The 8,212-nt window shown below is 36.3% G+C and overlaps 1 pseudogene; it reads left to right on the forward strand.

Moving 5' to 3' along the window:
- LOC107680135 (GTPase IMAP family member 8-like) overlaps nt 1-7,318 on the forward strand; it is a 16,081-nt pseudogene extending 8,763 nt beyond the window's left edge.
- Nucleotides 7,319-8,212: the final 894 nt, after the last annotated feature.

An 8,212-nucleotide genomic window follows, 5' to 3' on the forward strand; every position in this document is an offset into this window, starting at 1 on the left:
AGTTTCATGCAGGGAATTCTGGGAATGTCAGTTTATAGTTTTTGACTGTCAGTTATATGTTGATTTGTTTTTTTTTTTATTTTACTTCTATAAATTGTACAATTGACAGCATTTTACTGAATGCTGCCTCATTGGGATCTAATGTGTCCCTATTCCTAAAGTCCACCCTTAACTTTAACCACATTGAACCTGCTGATCAGCAAAGATGTCCTCGAAGGTTAAGGAAGGAAGCCACGATTTTCAGCATGGTAGCAATATGAGCTGTACGCATGTCAGTCGATGTGTCAGTCTGTCGGATCACCGTGGGGACACCACATCCAGTTTCAGTGATATGTCTATTAAATACCTGTTAAACCTCATTCTCACTGCCAGTGACTGCGTGTCACTCGTCTCTGTGCTGGAGTTGGGTATAGCTGCAACTCAGAGATCTTCAAGAGGAAATGTTTGTTTTATAAAGAATGCAAATGAAATCATATAGTTCATAAACATTCTTGTTATCATTGTAACTATTTGAAAGAAAGCAACCATTCTTATGAAAAGACATTTCTTTTCTAAACATTACACCCATCTGAACACTTCAGCAACCCCCCCATTCAGACGAAGACAGACAAAGACTTTACTTTAGTGTTCAGGCCCTAGTTCACACTGACTAAACAAACTCTAACAAACACCAGCCTCCAGTGACTCTTGGTTTTGTTGGATCAGTGTGTCAAACCTGTTAGTGTTTGTTGGTCAAGAATGCTTAAAATCTACACTTATTTCATGTACATCATTTATAATACAAACCTAAATGCTCAGCATCATCTCAGGGTCCAGATCACACTGTCGGGGTTTGTGATAATGACTGTACATGATCACTTACTTAATTTATTACTTAGGGATTTTATTAAAGGTATATAGCACAGATATTTACAGATACTCAGTACAATATACTGTTGATTGAATGTGTTTGTTCGTTATTTGTTGCAGGGGATGCCCACCATCTCTCAGAGCTGAGGATTGTGTTAATGGGGTATAGAGCTGCTGGTAAGAGTTCAACAGGAAACACTATCCTGGGCAGAGAGGAGTTTGACTTGAAGACATCTGCTCAGTGTGTGAGGAGACATGGAGAAGTAGCAGACAGACACATCACTGTCATTGAAGCTCCAGGATGGTGGATGAATTACACTGTAGAGTTCAGTCCTGAGTTACTGAAACAGGAGATTTTGCTCAGTGTGTCTCTGTGTCCTCCAGGACCACATGCTGTACTACTGATCATATGTATGGACACTAGATTTAAAGAGACTGAGAAAAGCAGTGCAGGGGCATCTGGATCTTCTCGGTGAGAGAGTCTGGAGTCACACTATAGTGTTGTTCACTCGTGGAGACTTTCTGTTAGACACATCTATAGAGCAGCACATTGAGAGTGAAGGGCAGGATCTCCAGTGGCTGCTGGACAAATGTGGGAACAGGTATCATGTTCTCAACAATCAGAACAGGAGTGACGACACTCAGATCAAGGAGCTGCTGGAGAAGATTGAGGAGACAGTGGCACAAAACAACGGCTGCCATTTGGAAATAGACAGAAAGATTTTACTAGAGATTGATGCTATAAAGAAAACAAAAGAGCGAATGGACAAATGGAGTGAGGACATCAGATCACAGACTAGTGAGTGAAATCATAAACTTGTATGAACATTTTCCACACACAGTTTCAGATGTGTTTCTTCCTCATTGTTTTAGAGCTTTTCAGATGTAGTTTTAAAGAGTTTAAAGTGTCCATCACACACTGAGCAGGTTCAACACTGTTTAACTTTATTAGGAAAACAGGCAAGAGCTGCAGGGTCAAAATCAAACAATTTGAACTTCGTAATCACATAATGTTCTGTTTCTGTGTGAACAAAAGTGCTGTGAAGTAAATCGTCCAGATGTGTCACCAGCATAAATCAGGAAAGAACACTCTTATCTCGCACATATTCGTCTTTACTCAGCCACTGCATGAAAATCACACACTCTTACATGCATGCATATCCTCATCTTTTACAACAACTCTCCCTAGTGGCACTTCTTAATCAACAGGCTATATAAGTGAACACAACATCTCACAATATTGCCTGACCCATTTAGAGTTGACATAAGGTTGACCATCTGAATGAATCACAACCACGTGAAGTGATGTGACTGGATAAAAGTGTATTTCAAATGCATTTATGTGAATGTTCTACTATTGATCTGCTCTCTGTTTTCATTATTATAGTGAGTGGAGATGATGGATCTGATTCATGGTCTCTGGAAATTTCTGCTTATGGTTCATTCAGATCACGATCAGGAGCAGACACAGTTTTTGGATCATCACGTTCCAGAGATTCATCTCACACAAGTTATGAGTACATAAAACGATATAACAGCATTGAATTTCCACCACCCAGCAGTGAGTGTCTTTTGTTTTATTTGGCATTTTCAGTACACTTTTATCTCCACTTGACCATTTGTACAGCATTATTGCACTTGTTTTCCCTGAATTTAGTCTACATTGTCATAAGTTTGTTACCACGTTTTTCCCTATCACAAATTTTGTACCCTTTTTACATCTCCTTCCATTCTCAATTCTCAGAAATAGTAATGTTGATGCTTTCATTTATGGCAACGAATGCAAACCTGATATGAAACAAAATCATAACATTGTATGAATATTTTCCGCACACAGTCTCAGATGTGTTTTGACTTCATTGTTTTATAGCTTTTTAGATGTAGTTTTAAATAGTAAAATTTTTCTCAGAGAGTTTTCCATCCTGATACTGACGAGGTTAAACCCTGTTCAGCTTCATTATGAAACCAGATGAGAGCTGCGGGGTCAAAATCAATTAACCCATAATGAACACTGTAATCATATACTGTTCTGTTTCTGTGTGAACCAAAGTGCTGCAGTGAAGTGAATCCTCCATTCCCTGACCCATTTAGGGTTGACATAAGGTTGACTATCTGAATGGATCACAAACCACATACAATGATTAATGTATTCCTTCAATGCCATGTCAGTCGCTTTAGATGAAAGTGTCTGTCAGATGCATTAATGTGAATGTTCTACTATTGATCTGCTCTCTGTTTTCATTATTACAGTGAGTGGAGATGATGGATCTGATTCATGGTCTCTGGGAAGTTCTGCTTATGGTTCATTCAGATCACGATCAGGAGCAGACACAGTTTTTGGATCATCACGTTCCAGAGATTCGTCTCACACAAGTTATGAGTCAGGAGCCATAAAACGATATAACAGCATTGAACTTCCACCACCCAGCAGTGAGTGTCTTTTTTTTTTTTTTTTGGCTGTTTCTTTAGAGTTGACATAAGGTTGACCATCTGAATGAATCACAACCATGTGAAGTGATGTGACTGGATAAAAGTGTATTTCAAATGCATTTATGTGAATGTTCTACTATTGATCTGCTCTCTGTTTTCATTATTATAGTGAGTGGAGATGATGGATCTGATTCATGGTCTCTGGAAATTTCTGCTTATGGTTCATTCAGATCACGATCAGGAGCAGACACAGTTTTTGGATCATCACGTTCCAGAGATTCATCTCACACAAGTTATGAGTCCATAAAACGATATAACAGCATTGAATTTCCACCACCCAGCAGTGAGTGTCTTTTGTTTTATTTGGCATTTTCAGTACACTTTTATCTCCACTTGACCATTTGTACAGCATTATTGCACTTGTTTTCCCTGAATTTAGTCTACATTGTCATAAGTTTGTTACCACGTTTTTCCCTATCACAAATTTTGTACCCTTTTTACATCTCCTTCCATTCTCAATTCTCAGAAATAGTAATGTTGATGCTTTCATTTATGGCAACGAATGCAAACCTGATATGAAACAAAATCATAACATTGTATGAATATTTTCCGCACACAGTCTCAGATGTGTTTTGACTTCATTGTTTTATAGCTTTTTAGATGTAGTTTTAAATAGTAACATTTTTCTCAGAGAGTTTTCCATCCTGATACTGACGAGGTTAAACCCTGTTCAGCTTCATTATGAAACCAGATGAGAGCTGCGGGGTCAAAATCAATTAACCCATAATGAACACTGTAATCATATACTGTTCTGTTTCTGTGTGAACCAAAGTGCTGCAGTGAAGTGAATCCTCCATTCCCTGACCCATTTAGGGTTGACATAAGGTTGACTATCTGAATGGATCACAAACCACATACAATGATTAATGTATTCCTTCAATGCCATGTCAGTCGCTTTAGATGAAAGTGTCTGTCAGATGCATTAATGTGAATGTTCTACTATTGATCTGCTCTCTGTTTTCATTATTACAGTGAGTGGAGATGATGGATCTGATTCATGGTCTCTGGGAAGTTCTGCTTATGGTTCATTCAGATCACGATCAGGAGCAGACACAGTTTTTGGATCATCACGTTCCAGAGATTCGTCTCACACAAGTTATGAGTCAGGAGCCATAAAACGATATAACAGCATTGAACTTCCACCACCCAGCAGTGAGTGTCTTTTTTTTTTTTTTTTGGCTGTTTCAGTACACTTTGGTCTCACTGTGACCTTTTTTTATATTAAAATATTAAGAACTCATGTTTTCCACAAATCCCATCTGTTTTGTTGTGAAATGGTGAAAAATTACTTAATGATAAAAAACCTTGGAATTATTTTAGATTCTCACCTGACATTTGAAAAGCATGTCCAAAAATGGTTTGTGCTGTGACACTCTTAACTTAGAAATTTTAAATTTATACAGAGTCAACTTTCAACAGAAGCTGTAAGTGTTTTTGCAGTCAATGTTTTTTTTTTTTCAATTTTCTTATTGTTTTACAACCTGGTCACAAGCAGGAAAATCAACTCTCAGACCTTTATATAGTTTATATAAACGTGCCTTAAAAATACTTGACAAGAAACTAAAAAGATATCATCATTGTCTCATAATTAAAAATATATATATTTTTTACTTTTGATAATTTTGTTTTATTTTACAGTTGTTTTTTAATGTACAAAATTGGTAATATTCTTGCACCACCCCGCTGAAATAATTTGTCTTTTTGCGTGCTGAGAACACAAGACAAACAAGAGCTTCTTCAGGAGGTGATTGTGAAGCACATTTTAGAGCTACTAATTTTGGTTGTTCAGCTTTTTCTGTAAGAGCTGTTAATAACTGGAACAATATACCAATTAATATCAGACAGTGTTCTACTTTTGCACAATTTAAGTTATGTTTGAAAACGCTTGTTTTTTGTTTTTTTGGGAATGTGTTCTCATTTGCTAGGTGAGGAATTTTATTCTTATTTTTATTGTGGATAAATGTTTTGGCGAATGTGTGGTTTTCTCTTCTGCCCAGGTACTACAGATGAAATGTAGCTTTGTAGCTAATTCTGGGGCTGTCAATAACTGTCAATTGTCCCTGTTAAATAAATAAATAAATAAAAATAAATAAAATAAATAAAAATGTAATAGTCTAAATTGTCATAAATTTGTTACCACATCATAAAATTGGGACCCTTTCAACACCTGCTGTGAAGTAAATCGTCCAGATGTGTCACCAGCATAAATCAGGAAAGAACACTCTTATCTCGCACATATTCGTCTTTACTCAGCCACTGCATGAAAATCACACACTCTTACATGCATGCATATCCTCATCTTTTACAACAACTCTCCCTAGTGGCACTTCTTAATCAACAGGCTATATAAGTGAACACAACATCTCACAATATTGCCTGACCCATTTAGAGTTGACATAAGGTTGACCATCTGAATGAATCACAACCACGTGAACTGATGTGACTGGATAAAAGTCATTGAGGATGCTGAAAAATGGTACCCAACTCCGGGTCAGAGGACAACAAATACCAATATTTCTTAAAAATCGATCTCATAAGATAAGACTTGGTTGAAAGCGTTGTAATAAAAGTAAAATAATTTTTTTTTTTACTTTTTTCGTTTTCTTTTTAACAACTCAGAACGTGTCTTTTGAAAAGCACTATTAAACACTTCTTCAATCCATTCAGAAGGGTAACCCCTATCCAAAAACTTATTTTTCATGATTAATGATTTATCAGTAAAATCTTCGTCAGAATAACAAATCCTCCTCAGTCTATAAAATTGGCTCTTAGGAAGTCCCTTTTTTAAAGAAGTCGGATGAAAGCTGGTTGCAAGTAACAAAGTATTACGATCCGTGTCCTTAGTGTACAAAGTCGTTATCAATTTATCATCATTTTTTTGGACCCACATATCTAAGAAATGCCCTCGCAACGAGTTAAACTCCAAGGTAAACTCCAAATCTTCCTCAAAGTTATTAAGAATCGACACAAACTCTTCAACTTCATTTTTATCTCCCAAAAAAATACAAAATTATTTAATCAATATACCTATACCATTTGACAATGCGTGAACAAAAAGGATTTTTTTGAGCATCAAATACATAACAATGTTTTGAAGTAACCCATAAACAAATTAGCATAATTTGGGGCAAAAATCGACCCCATAGCTGTACCGCTAATCTGAAGAAAAAAATCTTTATCAAAATTGAAATAATTGTACTTCAAGACATATGAAGCCATCTCGATTAGGAACTCCGAAGGTGGAATGGCATCACCACGTGACAAAAAATAATGTCTAAGGGCACTGAGTCCTTTCTCATGTGAGATGTTAGTATAAAGGCTTGTTATGTCCAAAGTTAGTAATAAAGAAGTTTCAGGTAAACCGTTTAGCTCAGAAATCTTATTAATAAAGTCAGACGAGTCCCTAATGTAAGATGGTAACAACTTTTAGTTTGCTTTTTAGTTTTTTGACCTGGTTGGTCTTTGCCTCCAACACACCTATCTATTGTCGTCAGGTGTGCGGAGTTTAATTGTTAGTTCTATAAAAATTTAAAATCTTTTTCTGATTTCATTTTATTTTCCCCAGTGAGTGGAGATGAGCGGTCGGACAGTTGGTCTGTGGGAAGTTCTGCTTACAGTTCATTCAGATCACGATCAGGAGCTGACAGCAGTTCAGTTTTTAGCTCATCACGCTCAAAGGTCTCATCTCACAGCTCAGGATTCGGGTCTTTGCGGTCCATCCCTGAATCCGTGGAACATTCAGAAATCAAAAGAGCACATGGAAAGCCCAAGATCTCAAAGCTTTTCCCAAGAATATTACAGAAGCGTGATAAGCATGAAGAAGACACTAAGAAAACTTGAATGATAACAAATTAATGAATGAGAAATTGTGTCTTTATAATGTTGACATTTATAGTTTCAACATTATAATAGTTAATGATAACTATTACTACATGTATAAGGTATATGCAATTGTTTTAACCTTAAAGTGATGTCTAAGTTAATTGTATCTCACAATGGCAGAGTTTGTGTTATTAACATTGCAGAGTTTTTTTTATTATAAATCTGTATTTATTTTTTTACTTTCTTAATAAATGCTTTAATTTTTAATCCCAGATTTATGTACATATACACAGATGCACAGAATCACTGTTCCAATGCTTTGCTGTCTCCTGTTGGCAAATGGCTGCTATTTGTGATTTGAAGCTTCTAATGCAGCATCCTAAACATCAAGAAGTGCTCCGCAAGAGATCTGCATAAATGACTCGACCAATGCTTACAGTTATTTCCAATGTGAAGTTACTGGGTCCCTCTAATAAAGCACAAAAATTTATGGAACAAGAATTGAGTTTTGTTTTATAATAAGACAGATCTATAGTTATATTTAAAATCAGAATTTAATTGTAATGCATTCTGGGATTGCATTTCTTGTGAAGGATACACTGTAACTGATTTTTGTAATTTGAACAGTATTATGCTGTAATATGTACAGTAATATACTGTAAAACGTGTATACAGTATTTTACTGTAAACCGCAAAGGATTATGGGAAGATATACAGTCACTACTGTATTTCCTCACTACTGTAAATCAATTTACGGTAGTGAACTTGCCCGCGAAAAACTGACCAATGGCAAGGGAGATTTCTTTTTTGACTGTTTGGTGGAAGTGGCTGTAAAAGGACAAAAGAGAAATGCACCGTTAACTCGACGAAAGGTTAGTATATTATTTCTGTTTTATGCAAAACTGCGATATTTTAAGATGTTTTCACTTGTTAACAGCAAACTAACATTATTCATCGTGTCATTTTTCATGTTGGGAGTTGACCGGAGCCTTTTTTTCTGACTGACAACAGGTGTTGTGCCGAATTCCGACTCCCTGCCAGGATCTGACTC

Source organism: Sinocyclocheilus anshuiensis, unplaced genomic scaffold (genome assembly GCF_001515605.1).
Source record: "Sinocyclocheilus anshuiensis isolate Anshui unplaced genomic scaffold, SAMN03320099.WGS_v1.1 scaffold376, whole genome shotgun sequence".
Lineage (NCBI taxonomy): Eukaryota > Metazoa > Chordata > Actinopteri > Cypriniformes > Cyprinidae > Sinocyclocheilus > Sinocyclocheilus anshuiensis.